The 17,205-nt window shown below is 40.2% G+C and overlaps 1 protein-coding gene across 1 annotated transcript in view; it reads left to right on the top strand.

Annotated features, from left to right (window-relative positions):
* Positions 1–17,205, top strand: part of Gprin3 (GPRIN family member 3) — an 84,361-nt gene that overhangs the window by 56,368 nt on the left and 10,788 nt on the right. The window lies entirely within an intron of this gene.

Raw genomic sequence — 17,205 nt, 5'->3', positions numbered from 1 at the left:
TCTTCAATTCGATTCCATTGGTCCACATGTCAGTTTTTATGCCAATACCAAGCTGCTTTTATTACTGTAGCTCTATAGTAGAGCTTGAAGTTAGGGATTGTGATGCCTCCAGAAGTTGATTTATTGTACAGGTTTCTTTTAGCTATTCTGGGTTTTTTGTTTTTCCATATGAAGTTGAGTATTATTCTTTCCAGGTCTGTGAAGAATTGTGTTGGTATTTTGATGGGGATTGCATTGAATCTGTAGATTGCTTTTGGTAAGATTGCCATTTTTACTATGTTGGTCCTGCCTATCCATGAGCATGGGAGATCTTTCCATTTTCTGACATCTTCTTCAATTTCTTTTTTCAGGGACTTAAAGTTCTTGTCATATAGGTCCTTCACTTGCTTGGTTAGTGTTACCCCAAGGTATTTTATGTCATTTTTGGCTATTGTGAAGGGTGATGTATCTCTAATTGTCTTCTCATCTTCTTTGTCCATTGTATATAGGAAGGCTACTGATTTTTTTTGAGTTGATCTTGTATCCTGCTATGTTGCTGAAGGTGTTTATAAGCTTTATCACTTCCTGGGTGGAATCTTTGGGGTCACTCAAGTATACTATCATGTCATCTGCAAATAGGGAAAGCTTGACTTCTTCCTTTCCAATTTGTATCCCCTTAATCTCCTTATGTTGTCTTATTGCTCTGGCTAGAACTTCAAGTACTATATTGAATAAGTATGGGGAGAGTGGACAGCCTTGCCTCGTTCCTGATTTTAGTGGAATTGGTTTGAGTTTCTCTCCATTTAATTTGATGGTGGCTGTTGGTTTGCTATATATTGCCTTTATTATGTTTAAGTATGTTCCCTGTATTCCTGGTCGCTCCAAGACTTTTATCATGAAGGGGTGCTGGATTTTGTCAAATGCCTTTTCTGCATCTAGTGAGATGATCATGTGGTTTTTTTCTTTGAGTTTGTTTATATGGTGTATTACGTTGATGGACTTTCGTATGTTGAACCACCCTTGCATCCCTGGGATGAAGCCTACTTGATCATGGTGGATAATTGTTCTGATGTGTTCTTGGAGTCTGTTTGCCAATATTTTATTGAGTATTTTTGCATCAATGTTCATGAGGGATATCGGTCTGTAGTTCTCTTTCTTTGTTGTATCCTTGTTTGGTTTAGGAATCAGGGTAATTGTAGCCTCATAAAAGGAGTTTGGTAATGTTCCTTCTGTTTCTATTATGTGGAACAATTTAGAGAGTATTGGTATTAACTCTTCTTTGAATATCTGGTAGAATTCGGCGCTGAAACCATCTGGTCCTGGGCTTTTTTTGGTTGGGAGACTTTTAATGACTGTTTCTATTTCCTTAGGGGTTATTGGGCTATTTAAATAGTTTATCTGGTCTTGATTTAACTTAGGTATGTGGTACTTATCCAGAAAAATGTCCATTTCTTTTAGGTTTTCCAGTTTTGTGGAGTAGAGGTTTTTGAAATATGACCTTATAATTCTCTGGATTTCCTCAATGTCTGTTGTTATGTCCCCCTTTTCATTTCTGATTTTGTTGATTTGGATTCTCTCTCTGTGTCTTTTGGTTAGTTTGGATAAGGGCTTGTCTATCTTGTTGATTTTCTCAAAGAACCAACTCTTTGTTTCATTAATTTTTTGTATTATTCTCTTAGTTTCTAATTTATTAATTTCACCTCTCACTTTGATAATTTCCTGGCGTCTATTCTTCCTGGGAGACTTTGCTTCTTCTTGTTCTAGAGCTTTCAGGTGTGCTGTTAAGTCACTAGTGTGAGATTTCTCCAACTTCTTTATGTGGGCATTTAGTGCTATGAATTTCCCTCTTAGCACTGCTTTCATAGTGTCCCATAAGTTTGGGTATGTGGTGTCTTCATTTTCATCGATCTCTAGGAAGTCTTTAATTTCTTTATTTCTTCCTTAACCCATTGGTGATTTAGTTGAGCATTATTCAGTTTCCATGAGATTGTAGGTTTTCTGTAGTTTTTGTTGTTGTTGAGATCTAACTTTAACCCATGGTGGTCTGATAGAACACAGGAGGTTATTCTAATTGTTTTGTATCTGTTGAGATTTGCTTTGTGGCCAAGTATGTGGTCGATTTTAGAGAAAGTTCCATGGGGTGCTGAGAAGAATGTATATTCTTTCTTGTTAGGATGGAATGTTCTGTAGATATCTATTAGGTCCAATTGGGTCATGACATCAGTTAAGTCCTTTATTTCTCTGTTAAGTTTCGATTTGGGAGATCTGTCCAGTGGTGAAAGTGGGGTGTTGAGATCTCCCACTATTAATGTGTGGGGTTTTATATGTGGTTTAAGCTTTAGTAATGTTTCTTTTACATATGTGGGTGCCCTTGTGTTTGGGGCATAAATGTTCAGAATTGAAACTTCATCTTGGTGGATCTTTCCTGTGATGAATATGTAATGTCCTTCTTTATCTCTTTTGATTGATTTTAGTTTGAAGTCTATTTTGTTGGATATCAGGATGGCTACCCCTGCTTGTTTCTTAAGACCATTTGATTGGAAAGTCTTTTCCCAGCCTTTTATTCTTAGGTAGTGTCTGTCTTTGAATTTGAGATGTGTTTCTTGTATGCAGCAGAAAGTTGGGTTCTGCTTTCGTATCCATTCTGTAAGTCTATGTCTTTTTATAGGTGAATTAAGTCTGTTGATATTAAGGGATATTAACGACCAGTGATTGTTCATCCCTGTTATTTTTGGTGGTAGTGTGTGTGTACTTCCCTTCTTTGGGGTTTACTGTTGTGGCTTTATCTATTGCCTGTGTTTTCGAGTGTGTATCTGACTTCCTTCGGTTGGAATTTTCCTTCTAGTGCTTTCTGTAGCGCTGGGTTTGTGGATAGGTATTGTTTAAATCTGGCTTTGTCTTCGAATGTCTTGTTCCTTCCGTCTGTGATGATTGAAAGTTTTGCTGGGTATATTAGTCTGGGCTGACATCCATGGTTTCTTAGTGTCTGCATTACATCTGTCCAGGTCCTTCTGGCTTTCAAAGTCTCCATTGAGAAATCGGGTGTTATTCTGATGGGTTTACCTTTATAGGTCACTTGGCCTTTTTCCTTGGCTGCTCTTAATATTCTTTCTTTATTCTGTACATTTAGTTGTTTAATTATTATGTGTCGAGGGGACTTTTTTTGGGGTCTAGTCTGTTTGGTGTTCTATAGGCTTCTTGTATCTTCATAGGCATTTCCTTCTTTAAGTTGGGAAAGTTTTCTTCTATAATTTTGTTGAATATATTTTCTGTGCCTTTGAGTTGGTATTCTTCACCTTCTTCTATCCCTATAATTTGTAGGTTTGGTCTTTTCATGGTGTCCCAGATTTCTTGGACATTTTGGTTCATGACTTTGTTGGCTTTAGTGTTTCCTTCGACTGATGAAACTATTTCTTCTACTGTATCTTCAATGCCAGAAATCCTCTCTTCCACCTCTTGCATTCTGTTGGTTATACTTGCATCCGAAGTTCCTGATCTTTTACTCAGGTTTTGTATTTCCAGCATTCCCTCTGTTTGTGTCTTCTTTATTTTTTCAATTTCCCTTTTCAGTTCTTGGACTGTTTCCTTTGTTTGTTTCATTGCTTTTTCATGATTTTCTTTCAGTGCTTTATTGTTTTCTTCCAGGACTTTAATGTTTTCTTCCAGGACTTTATTGTTTTCTTGGAGGGCTTTATTGTTTTCTTCTAATTTGTTTGCCCTTTCCTCTAGTTGTTTACAGCGTTCTTCCAATTTTCTTGTCTTTTCCTCTACACAAGCCTCTACCTTCTTCATGAAGTTACTCATAAGGCTACTTTCTTCTGCTTCTTCCAATTTTTGGTGTTCAGGTCTAGGTGTTGGAGGCGGCTAGGTTCTGGTGATGCTGTATTGCTCTTCATTTTGCTGTATGTACTTCTGCCTTGACGTCTGCCCATCTCCTTGTGGTTCTTTCTTCGTCTTATCAGTGTACTTGTTTCAGAAAGAGCTGACAGATTCAGGAAGACTCTCTCTCTTGTCCAAAAGGGAGTTCTCTTGTCCAACTCTCTGGTCCAGAAGGGAAGTCGGGGGCAGACTCTGGTCCAGAATGGCAATCGGGGGCAGGCTGGGAGCTGGGGGCCAGTCTCTTAAGTCTCAGGAAGTGGCTGGAGTCTCGGGCAGATGGGCGTGGGGCAGGGCGCGGAGATTGCAGGGGCTGCTGGGGGGCTTGGAGAAGGGGATCCCTCCCCGGTGGGGCTAGAAGGGGAGCTGTCCGGTGGCCAGAACCTGGTACCAAGTTGGGCAGGTCTTCCCGGAGTGGCTGGTGTCCAGGGATGAGGTCCGGGTTGGACCCAGGTACTCACCTCTGGACCAGAAGGGAAGTCGGGGGCAGGCTGGGAGCTGGGTGCCGGTCTCTAAGTCTCAGGAAGTGGCTGGAGTCTCGGGCAGATGGGCGTGGGGGCAGGGCGTGGAGATTGCAGGGGCTGCCGGGGGGCTTGGAAAAGGGGATCTCTCCCGGTGGGGCTAGAAGGGGAGCTGCCCGGTGGCCTGAACCTGGTGCCAAGTTGGGCAGGTCTTCCCGGAGTGGCTGGTACCCAGGGATGGGATCCGGGTTGGACCCGGGTACTCACCTCTGGACCAGAAGGGAAGCACTTCTTTAAGTTATTAATTATTATTGTGTATGTATGTATATGGTATATGTAGACACAGGTACATGTGTATGGAGATCAGAGGACAACTGTGTGGAGTCAATTCTCTCCTTCTATTTTCACAGGGGTTCTATGTATTGAACTCAGATCGACAAGCTTTCATGGTGATCACCATTACCCACTGAGACAGCTTGCCAGCTCTTTTCATTTATTTTCTACAAAGTTTCCTCCGTCATAGGAAGTATACATTAAGTTCATGTACAAGTGCATCTTTCTATCTTTTTTTTTTTTTTTTGTTTTTGTTTTTGTTTTTGTTTTGTTTTGTTTGTTTTGTTTAGACAGGGTTTCTCTGTGTAGCTTTGGAGCCTGTCCTGGACTCATTCTGTAGACAAGGCTGGCCTCGAACTCACAGAGATCTGCCTGCCTCTACCTCCTGAGTGCTGGGATTAAAGGCATGCACCACCATCGCCCAGCTGTGCATGTATATCTTAATACTCTACCTTCTATCAATCTGATTTATAGGTAGTATAAAACATATTTAAGCCAGGTAGTGGTGTTGTATACCTTTAATCCCAGCACGTATGAGGCAGAGGCAAGCAGATCTCTGTGAGTTTGAGGCCAGCTTGGTCTACAGAGCTAGTTCTAGGATAGCCAAGGCTATAACTACACAAAGAAACCCTGTCTCAAAAAAAACCAAACTATATATAGTAGAATTTTTTTTTCTTTCTCTATACTAGGAATGAGTCCCTAAAAATATCTGCAAGTGAGTGTGTACACAAGTGTGTGTTTCTGGATAGAGGGTCTAGAGTTTCCGTCTTCTTGGAAGAGATTGTGGCCTTCAACATGTCGAGACTGGACTGAGAAGGGCAGTAATGTCTATACTGCTAACTTCAATTACTTGAGTTAGTAGTGTGATTTAAAGGTTGTATTTTTTCACAACTCTCAACCAAATTCATTGTCACTGCTCTGGTCTGATGACACTGCTTGCCCTGGTCACTAAGCTAGCTCCATGCAGAAGTACTTAGTGATGTGGACTTAGTCATCCATGTGGTCTGGGTTTTAATCTGATCTGTGCTGATTAACTATAAATGTCATTGCCTCAGATCCCCATCTGCAAAGCAGAGCTCAGAGCAAGACAATCCGTTTCCAGGAGTTATTCTGAGGACTAAACAGGTTTGACACTTAAATATCTGTGTGCATGAAAAACACAACTCTATTCTCAGAATAAACAGGTTATACTATATGCTGAGCCAAATGAGAGTGACCACATCATGGGATATGGATTCACACTTACCCAAATAACAGGTTCCAGTGTGAAAGTAGTTGCATGCATTTTTAGTAGTTGTACACTAAAAGAAAATCATAAATCAAGGCATTTACCAAACGCTTTGGCAGAGACAGTGGGTGGATGAATTACAGCAAAGTGAAAAAGAAATCTCTGCTGTGGACTTCAGATGCTGTCCATTGAGGATCTCAGCTTCTGGGTTGGTAGAAGCTAGCCCAAGAGAATTTTGGCTTGAGATCCCTGCACTGCAGCTCCCTGCATCCTTGTATTGTCATCAGCTGTCTAGAACCTTGAACATGGGTGCAGCTTTAATCTCAGGAACTTCATCCATTTTCCTGGGCTGGCCACACAACATCACATTTGTGCCCGTGAACACCAAGTGTTTTTGGTGACACCAGGAAGGCTTGTTTGTAGATGTAACCAACTGTCTTATTAAGTAAGAAACACAGAACCAATGCAAAGAAGAAAGCCAAGAGGTCAGAGCTAAGAGCTAAAACCTTACCCTTCCTCCTGTGGTGGTCCTACCTCTCTGAACCAGTGCTACTTCCTGTGCTAAAGTCTTTATATAGAGTTTCTGTTCTGCCTTCTCATTGGTTGTAAACCCAACCACATGACCGCCTTATCACGGCCTGTCTGCATAGACCTCCAGGTTTTCTATGGTTGGTATTGAGATTAAAGGGGTGTGTATCCAATGCTGGTTGTATCCCTGAACACACAGAGATTTATCTAGCTCTGCCTATCAAGTGCTGGGATTACAAGCATACGTCACCACTGCCCTGCTTTCCTATGGCTTGCTAATAGCTCTGACCCCCGGGCAACTTTATTTATTAACATACAATCAAAAATCACATTTTAGTACAAATAAAATATCACCATATTTCCCCTTTTCTATTTTAATAAAAAGAAAAAGTTTATAACTAACATAAGAAAAACTATATACAAAAGTAAAATAACTATATACAATATATACAAGTAATAAATACCTAAACAATGTCTAGTTCATTTGTATTTGACAAATTCAGAGAAAATAATTCCATTATCTATCCTATTGTATCTAATTCACTTTCTATCCTAATTAATCTTCAACTATAACTAACTAATCTTCAACTCCCTCAGAGACCCAAGAAGGAAATAATATTAGCTAACAAAAATAAAAACAGGAAGTACATGCAAGCAACTTCCAAAAAATTGTGAGTTGACAGAAACAGCCAGCTGCTTGGACAGTCATCTGAGGTTTCTCCGCAGTGTTGGGGCATCATCTTCAGCCTATAGGCTTAGCGTATCTGACAGACTCATTTGTGAAATAGGATGTACACAAGGTCAACAGTTCAACCTCTCATTGGGTGAGAGCAGTCTATATACCAGAAACACCTGAATTCCACTAATGTCATGTCATGATTCAGGATTTTAAATTCTGGAAATTGTTGATGTTTTTGGAATTCAGCTGTCCATTCTTCTTGGCTATGTGTGTATGTGGCTTCATCTCAGCATCCCGTTCTTCTCCACATCCCTCTATTAAATGCCATTCTACTGTTGAGAGGCATGAGCTTAATTACTCTTCAGAAATAACTGTTTCAGCTGCTGTCCCATTGCATATCAGAAGCCATCGGCCCACTGCCTGTTAAGCTGCCTTCAAAGAAAAGGGCACTGTACCTTTTCCGGACTGTGAAGGCCACTTCAAGGATGGTGCCATATTGTCCTGGCCTCAGAAGATGCCTTTTGATAAAGCCATAACCACACTTGTTTTGGCAAGAATCATTAGTCCTTTGTTTCGTGTCCTGTTTGTCACCAAATGATTCGAGGATACTTTGTTGTCCAGTGGCTAACTTTTGCCACAATGAAAGTTAACTCCAATTGCAGTTTTTTCAATGCCCATATTTTCTCTGAAGTAGATTGGTACTGCCAGGAGCCGATATGTCTCAGAGTCATGACAAAAAGAAAAATTTTCTAAGTTATTAAAACATTTTAAATGCCATATTCTGTAGATCTCTGAAGGGTTTGAAGATGACCTGTCTATCTAAAATATATCTACTCAATCTTGAAAACATACCTAATATGACTACAAGTTCTATTATAATGTCTAACTACTAACTTTAATTTCTTTATATCCTAATAGTTGGTAATAACAACATTCAAGGATCAGAAAATTGCATTCCATTGTTAAATGAACGTATAAGTACAATTAGAAATATACATATAGCATTTTCTAACAATATCAATTTCAATATATATAATTTGTATACAATATGAAACAATCCAATCCAATGTAAAGTACTTACATTTTTCTTTTCTTTTCTTTCTTTTTTTTAAACAAGAACCTTAAATCTAATCTCCTTTGCTTAGCCCTTTTCCTAACCCTTGACAACAACTTGTAACCAACCCCCCTAATCAAAGAAAATTATCCCAGACCCAAAACCCATTAAAAGACCAAAAAAACCACCCACCCCACACCACCTCTTTGGGAATGTAGGCATCATATTCTTGAATTTGCTTCCTACTGGGTATGGGCGAAGGTATCTTTATCCTGAAAAGAAAAATTTTAGGTTAATTGTCAAATTCTAGGAAAGGTAATTATATCCTTCGTTATCCAGTCTGTTATAATGCCAAAGTTCAGGGTTTATCTCAAATCCTTATTCAAGTAGTCTTTGAGACTGGATCATCTCAGCTAGCTCTCTCAAAATTGCTCTGAGCACTTTGTAGTTCAAAGTTGATCTGTAGATGATGTTTGTCAGCTTAGTGATGTTATTATTATCCACGTGGAATCGTTGTTGTTGTTGTGGGGCCCCATATTCTTCCTGGAGACTTCAGTTGATGTTAGGCCTGGCCGTGAATTCCTGCAGAAAACTGATAAGAGACTGGAACACAAAGACATATATATGCAGCCTAATTGAAGCCTTTTTTCTTTTTAGAATTAGTTAGTACTCTATATGACCATTCATATCTTAACAAAGTTTAAAATGTATATATATATTAATCTTATAAATTTTGATATAAAATTCATATTTTAAGAAAAGTTTAAAGAATCAGAATAGAATCAAAGAGTTGAGATTAGTAATAGAATAGTCCCTTAATTAATTTGGTTTTTCTCCTGTCCCATAGCAGAAGATGGCTCTTTTCTTCTGGCATGATACAGGGAGTTTGCATTTTCCTTTTAACAACATGCTTGAGTTTAAAGAAGGAGAGAGCCATTCTCCAACTCCAAAGTCAGCTTTAAATTTTAATTGAACTGGGACTATTAGAAGACCAATAGTGTTAAATCTTTAAAGAAAAGCATAAACAAACATTTAGGAAGACATAAAATTTTTTAGATGATATACCCATATGCCATTTCACTCTGTTGGGATAGACGATTTGTCCCTTTTCTTCAGTTGTCTCATTTGTCCAGTGTTCTTCAAATTCCTTAACCTTCATTCTCCTAAAAGACAAAAACAAAAACCTTTCCCCAAGGTTTTTTGGGGATGTTCCTTTTTGACAAGTTATTATCTGATTAAATGAAAAGGCATGTGTTATTGATACAAGTTAGTTTAAATTGGATGTTCATGCTGGTTGATGAACTATCACCTCCTCTAATTAAGAGGTCTCTCTTGTTCAAATCGAACCTTTATCAATTTTGATGGTACCCACAGCTTATCTTCTCCTGTAGAAACAAAAGCAAAACCTCGTCCCCAGTATAACACTTGATCTTAGGATCTATAAAGATGGAGCTAACTAGGCAGAAGAACAGTTGTCAGCAGAGAGAAATCACCCATAAACCCTTGTTTTCTTGGGCTTCCTTGTGAAACTGGTGCATGGGTGTCCTAAGAGTTACCACTAACTCCTCCATCCTGTACTCTGGATTTGATGACTCTTTTCTTTGATATCTTTATGATTAGGCACTCAGGATATGTCTAAACTAAAAGGGCATGGCTGCGCTGTGCAAGAGAGGGGCAATGGGAAAAAAAAAAAACAGTTGGATATTGGAAGAGAAAGGGGTAAGATGCAAGGAAACAGATTCTGACAGAAACTCTGAATTAAAGCCTGGGCTAAGAATGCACTGAAGCAAATCAGAGGCCATCCAAGACTAGCTCCCAACAGACCCCCTGACCAAACTGAAATGGGGAGGCTGTCCCCAGAAAGAACTCCCACAACTGCCTTTTGAGGAGACATTAAAATGACTGGGCATAAAGGACTTGTGCCAAGACCTGGAACCAGTTGGTTGAGTCATTACAAAGAAGTGGCTCACCTTTGTGGCCCAAAATTGGGTGCCAAATTGTCACCAGAACACATAGCTCTCCCTTCAAAAAGAGTAAGAGATGGTTTATTTGAGTGAAATGAGTGATTATATGAACTTCTTAAGGAAAAAAAAAACATAAATAAAGGCATTTACCATATACATTGGATAGGCAAGTTACAGCAAAGTTGGAAAGTGCAGCTACAGGTTTTATGTGCTGTCTGAAGACAATCTTAGCTTTTAGGACCGTAGGAGCTCAGGTTTTACCTGACAGTCATAGAGATGTTGAATCATTGTAGAGATGGGAAGGAGTGGCAATACAGGGAACCCCAAATAGCCCAAGATAAGTTAATCATGGATCCGCAACATTCCAACTCTCTAACAAGTTGTAATCAACCTTGTAGAGTCTGATTACAGAGTCATCACAGATATAGGGTTTTGTTTTGTTTTGTTTTTTGTTTTTTAGTTTGTGGTTGTTTTTCAGGTTACTTCAGTTCTTGTTTGGAATATAGGAAGTAATAAATACTTACTGCACATTGTAGAATGATTCTACCCTATTGGGAATTTAGGATTAATGTTCAAACTATGTCTTATAAAGGGGAAGGTGCTTGGGGTCTTTATACTATGTCACCTCCTAGCTTTGAGTCCCACTTACTGTGGAACTCAGTGACACATGAACCCAATGTCTCATTCTTCTCGAAAACACCTAAAAGGAGAACTTGTAGGGTACATCTTGCTCTTCATGCGCTTCTTACTGAAGCAGCAGTTGTACTGGAATGTGCATACACCACTGTCCATCCTCTTGGCCTGGCATGTTCTTTAGACACATGCCAAAGGGAAGAGTTAGATGTTCAGCTAAGGAGCTATCAGTGCTGAGCTGTGGTCTTTATAGTTGGCTCTTTGCTGTGGGTGTTTCTGCAAGTGGAATCACCTGTACACAAAGCCATGCATAGCAGGATGAACTCAGCTGATTGTGCCAATGACAGAGGCAAAGGCTAACAGGGAAAAGGATGAGAAAACCTTACTGAGTAGGTGCTAGGCAGCTGCTAGTCCCTCACCTCCTGTCTCAGTCACCTGAAGTCTAAAATCAACTGTCAGAGAACTGGAGATTGAGGTGCTTCCCTGGGTCTCCAGAATATTGACGCGGCAACTTTAAAGAGGCATGGAGTAGACTAAGTCCAAATCTAGGGAAGCAGCCCGCTGTGCTCAAAAGTAATAGCTGTCGGAGCCATGCTGGCTTTGTCTTGCAATGCAATGACATCCTGTTGGTCGTCAACACAGGCTTTTAATGTTCCTCCTTCCTCATGCTTTTTCCACTACCCAGCACGAAAGGGCTGAGATACTTTGCTGCCTGTCTTTTTGAGAGTGGGTGTCTGTTGTGAAAATAGGGGGCTTGGTGTACTCATTATTTTCAGAAGGAACATTGGAAGTGTAGGGTCAGCAAGCCTCACTTTTCCTAAAGTCACCAATTAGAAGTTACTTGCATCTCTGCTGCAAGGTGTTGTGAGCCAAAGAAAGGCTTCCTCTCCCATGTGGAATTGTTGGTGTGTGTGTGTGTGTGTGTGTGTGTGTGTGTGTGTGTGTGTGTGTATGCATGTGTGTGGGGGGTTGCTTTCTATCTCTTTCTGTAGTTAGACAGTAGAAAGGAATCAATCATGAGCATTCATTAGAATTCAGTTAAACAAGAATTAAAGGTATTCCACTGTGAGGTGATTCCTAAATTCTGAACCTCAATCTCCTTCCCCTCCTGTAAAGAGTGGGTCGTGTTTACCCTATGGTCCTACTACATTAGCAAAACAGGGTTTCATGGTTTAGACTATGGAGAGACCGGAAGAGTATGTACCATGGGGACAGTTCCCATTATACTGGAAGACAGACTCACTTTCAGATAACCTTCAGATTCATGATTGATGCCCCGTTACGACAGAATTCCCAAAAGCTACAGGATCTTGTAAGAAAATCTATTTGCTGCTGCAATCGACAAAGACTCTCGTTCACTAAACTTTAATCAGGAACCTCTGGGTCCCTTCTCAGCTCACTCAGTCTTGACTCTGAGCTTCAGGCCATACTTAAAAAGTTAAAGTAGTTTAGAGAGGGTCCCTGGTCCTTGGTATCTGCTCAACTGGACCTACCTTCAGCAAGAACCATAGGTAGCTTTACAAAAGTTCTTCTACCTTGGTGTTTCTTGTTACTAATTTTCCATCCACAGACCTCTAACCCCACTTCAGCCTGCTGCTTGGCCACATTAATAAATTGTTACACATTCTTGTGCTATTTGAGTGTGAGTCTCTCTCACTTTCTTTGCAATAGTCTTTACACCCATCACATTCTCTTTAACATTTAACATAATAAATTTTACATTAACACAGATTGAAGCATTAATCTTTTTAAAGATCATCAATATGGTTGTTATTGTGTCAAAAGATACCATTTGTTATCAGAGCTGAAACCAGGACCTCAAGAAGCAATTGCTCACCTGAGCACACAAATAGAGCTGCAGAGTGGAACTGATTTTTGAATCTAGAGAGGATGTCCCAAGTCCACATTTGTGGGTACGAGGTCAGGTCACCCTCAGAAGAGTAGAAATTAAGCAAGAATTTCTGCTCTGTCAGCACTTAGAACAAGATCCTCAGACCCAACCACATAACAAGATTCTCCTAATCTTAAATCAAGAAGGCCCAGTTATTTGGAAGGTCTGTGCCCATGACAATGCCTTCTCAATGCTCTGCGGTCACTGTCATTTGGGAATACAAGTGATGTGAAGGTGGAATGGGCAAAATGAAGAAGGGGCTTTAATTGGGAAAAGGGGCTGCACAGAATGAGCAGGAGGGATAAATATAAACATCACTACGAGTGCTTGAAAAGCGTTAAGGAAAAAACGTTTTATATTTACTAAAATTCTTCTCTCTCTCTCTCTCTCTCTCTCTCTCTCTCTCTCTTTCTTCTTTTCCTCCTCCTTCCTCCTCCCTCCTCCTCCTCCTTCTATCTCTCTATCTCTCTCTCTCTCTCTTAAATGAAGTTATGCAACTTGGATAGATAATGCTTCCCCCAACAAGCAATAGACCATCTAACGAGAACTCCTTAGCACCAAGCTTGAGAACCCTCCATTCAAGTTGTTGGTCAGAGGGAATCCATCAGAGTCCCAAAAGTAAATAGGCTGCACCTGTGCCCTTAGCTACCTCCCATAAGTTGATCAAGTCCCTATCACTGAAGACCCCTCGTGCTTGGACAAGACTTGAGCTGCATCTGAACTGAGGGAGAAAGGAGAGCTGTGATATGGGAGGAATTATAGAGGGATACAGGAGGGGCTGGAGGGAAAGGGGGAAGGGAGAACATGATTCACTTATGTTTCAATTAAAATAAAACAACTTTTTTAAAGCAAAGGAGAAATCTGGATTTTTATGAGCTGCCTTTTGTGTGACTTCTGGGGAGTCAGGGATGAACATCTGTGCATAGGGCAAAGGCAACAGACCAAATAAAAGATTCTGTTCATCCAGTGTGATGAACCAGTGAGGCTTCTGGGACAACTTACAGGAGCATGGATGACTGGAAGCCTCTGCATCACCGAACAGTCTACCCAGGTGTTGTGATGGCTCTGTGTCCCTGCAGCTCCCTGCCCAACTTGCCAGCATTCCACTGGACATTTCCTCTCCCTCACAGTGGCTACCATCTATCTGATCCCTGGGAGGGGCTTCCTGGACCTTGTAAGTCCTGAGAGTTCTAGATCTCATCAGTTTCCTGCTCTTAGGAACTTCCCTCTCCTGCCCTCCTGGAGAGGATGCTTCAATTAACTCTTACTTATTAAGAGGGAATAGCTACACAGCAGATCTTTTTAATTCTGGAAAGAAAAATAAAAGCAGAGGGGAAGGTGAAGGTGAAGAAAGATGATGGGAAGAGGAGAGAAGAGAGGGGAAGGGAAGGAGAGGCTCTGCAAAAGGAATTAATTCTGTCCAGGGGCTGTCTTTTTGGGGGGCATTGATGTTTTCTGTTTTCTTTGGCTCTGTTGAGACAAGGCCCTGTCCTGTAAGCTAATCTGGGACTCACAATCCTTACTGTCCCAAGTGCTGGGATCAGGGTGATGGTAAAAGTACACATTAGTACTTTAGTATCTGCTTGTCTGACGTGGTAGAGATGGCAGCTTTTACCATTTGGTGGGGAGAGGAGAAAAAGCGGGGAGCATTGCAGCACTTGGATGCTGTGACGGCCCCATTACCAGTTCTGTTTGCGACCAGTATTGATTGCTTGTCCACTAAGAAGAGATATGGAGCTAGCATATGTTAGCTGATGATCTCCTCTTTTCCTCTTTAGTCTTAAATTGATGGATAATTTGACCTCTATTAACAAAACTGATTAAAGGAATCACATTCCAACGCTAAAATAAGACTGCAAGTGGGAAATGGAAACAGCACAGCTTCTGGAAATGCTGTGAAGTCATTTCTGTGGAAGTCTTTTAAGTTTCAGATGCTGAACTTCAAGCCATTCCTGTTTTACAGTTCTACTTGGCACACTTATTTCTTGGATCCAGCCACATAACACAGGAGACAGGCTGTTCTTCTAACTTTATGAGATCTACCAGCTTTTCATAGCAGGTGTCCAAGCCTTAATAGTCTAAATGTGGATTATGGACGTAAACAGTTTAATAACTAAGACACCATAAGTTTCATACTTCCCCAACAACACTCTTTTTATGTTTTCATTGTCATTTCAATTCACAAGTTAAAATATCCCATTACTCTGGAGTCTGGCAGACCTTTAATAGTGTCCATTTTAGAGGGGAGCAGCATCAGCTGACCTTTCTTTATGTATAAGACCCTGCCCTGTATCCTGTGGGGAGAAAATAACCTATCCTCTCCCTCCTGCCTTCCTGGGACTCTCAATACCTGTGGAGACATGAGGAATCTATACAAGCAGCGGCTATACCAACTGGTATGTGAAAATTACAATTCAAAGAACAAAGATGGCCAACCTCTGGATGATCTAAAAAAAATAAAGACCATGACTCAGAGGCTTTAGCTGTATTTCCCACCTGGCTCCTGGCCAATCAACATTTTATGAAACCAATTCGAGTGACAAATCTTCACAGTGTACCAGAGCATTATTCTACAGCAGAACACGAATGCAGGAAAGCGAGAGCAGCTATGGTGTTACACATGGTGGCACTCCAGTGAAAAACCATAGAAAGGGAACTTGTAGACATGGTATCAGTGTTCAGACAGCAAAGACTAATGATGGATAAGTATTCAGCACACTAATATGAACAGTAAGTTAGAGCAGTAAGTTTTATTTGTCCTTAAATTTCTTGATAGTGGCCTAGGGTAAATAACACTAGAGATAAAGTTCTCTGTAAACAGAGATTTGACTGAGCATTTGATAGTGAACCTTCCAATGTGAGCTTGCCTGTGTCTACGTGATCACACACATCATCCACTAAAACTTAGGGGAGAAACAAAAACAAGAACAAAATCCTTTTATCATTTAAAAATATGATAATTTTGTTATTTAAAAAATCTTGGCCCAACCAGATTTGACTTTATCTCAGGAGTTTGCAGCCTCATTTAAGAGTGTCTGTTGATATACTATGCACCCTATGCAAAGAAACAGGGTCCTTGAATGGTACAGCTTGAGAGACCTTAGAAATCATATCGTCAGTTGTGCCAATGGATTAATTGTGAGTCCAGAAAAAAATAAGTGATTAGCTTGAAGTAACTGCCTGCTTGTAAGAAAAATAAATTTAAATATGGTTACCAGTAATTTATGATCTATTGCATCATCCACATGCCTTGATTTCTACTTCCTAAAATACCGATGCAGAAACCTGTATATAACTTTGCATAGGTTTATATCCTAGGTCATATCAGACACATTTCGTTTTAAATCAGCATTTTCCCAACTAGCTCATCTATCTCCCCTCCCTGTCTTCAAGACAGCAATCTCTTTTCATTTAATACTTAGTAGGTGTCATCCTAAATGTATTTAAAATCTGTGTGATCCTAAGAGAACCTGTGTGCATACATATGAAACACTCGGTTATCTTTTGCACAAGAATGAATATTTTATATAATACTGTTTTCTGTTCCTTGATTTGCTCATTCAACCATGTCTGAGGAAATCCTTGCCAAGGGAAAAGCTGCAGCCTCATTATGCCTTTATTTTCACAGTTATGTTGCATATTCCTTACAGTAGAATATGTCCTGATACTGCCTACTGCCTCCCCATTTTTGTTTCTGGTTTTGCTCCTACAAATAATACTTGAATGAACATACCGTTTCTCCATTTATCTTTCTATTGATCGAGTCTGCTTCATCGGGTCGGGGGTGTGCTTCAACAGCTACACTACTTCCCTGGAAAAGCTGGAGTGAGATGCCTCTCTGCCTGCAACTATTCTTCTTTCCTCCACTCGGCCTCCGCAGGCCACACTGATGCCCATCTGCCTTTGCATGCACAGTTGGTGTAAAGTAAAATCTCACTGTGCATTTATCTGGTGACAAATGAACTCGCGCTTCATTTCTGAAGCTCACTGGTTATTGGTTTCTTGTTAATTGTGCTTTCCAGTTCTTTTACCCACTTTTCCAACAGATTGTTTGGTCTCCTTTAAAATTTTAAGGGCTTGTAGTATAATACAGATATTTTCAAGTGCCTTCCAATTTTTGTGAACTCTTTTCCCTCAAATCTATGATCTAAAATACGTTGTATGGAACCTTTTGTTATGCAAAAGTTTTGAATTTCCTCTAGCTACCCCTCTGTTTTTCTTAATTTATGCCTGATCACAAAAGCATACTATTGCTGCCCCTATTACACTGAAAGGGTCTCGACTTACAGGTTAAGAACAGCTGTTCTAGATCATTTACTAGTCTTTATTAGATCCTTTAACAGCCTTGAAATGCCCCTTTTATCAGAGACTATAATCCCTCTTACATCCGGACCCATTTCTGGATAGTCTGTTGTAAAGATTCTTGATCTCTTCAGGCCTGCTCAGTGCTTCACAGAGTTAGTACCAGGAGCACTGCCAGATTTTATTTTTCTGACAAGTCAGATTACAGTGATGATTTCTGAAGTAGTTTTGGAAGGTAGCTATGCTAAAAACTCATTCAATAGACAGCACTGGAATG

The sequence above is a fragment of the Peromyscus leucopus genome, chromosome 3 (genome assembly GCF_004664715.2).
Source record: "Peromyscus leucopus breed LL Stock chromosome 3, UCI_PerLeu_2.1, whole genome shotgun sequence".
In the NCBI taxonomy this organism is placed as follows: domain Eukaryota; kingdom Metazoa; phylum Chordata; class Mammalia; order Rodentia; family Cricetidae; genus Peromyscus; species Peromyscus leucopus.
This window is presented reverse-complemented; position numbering and strand designations above follow the sequence as displayed.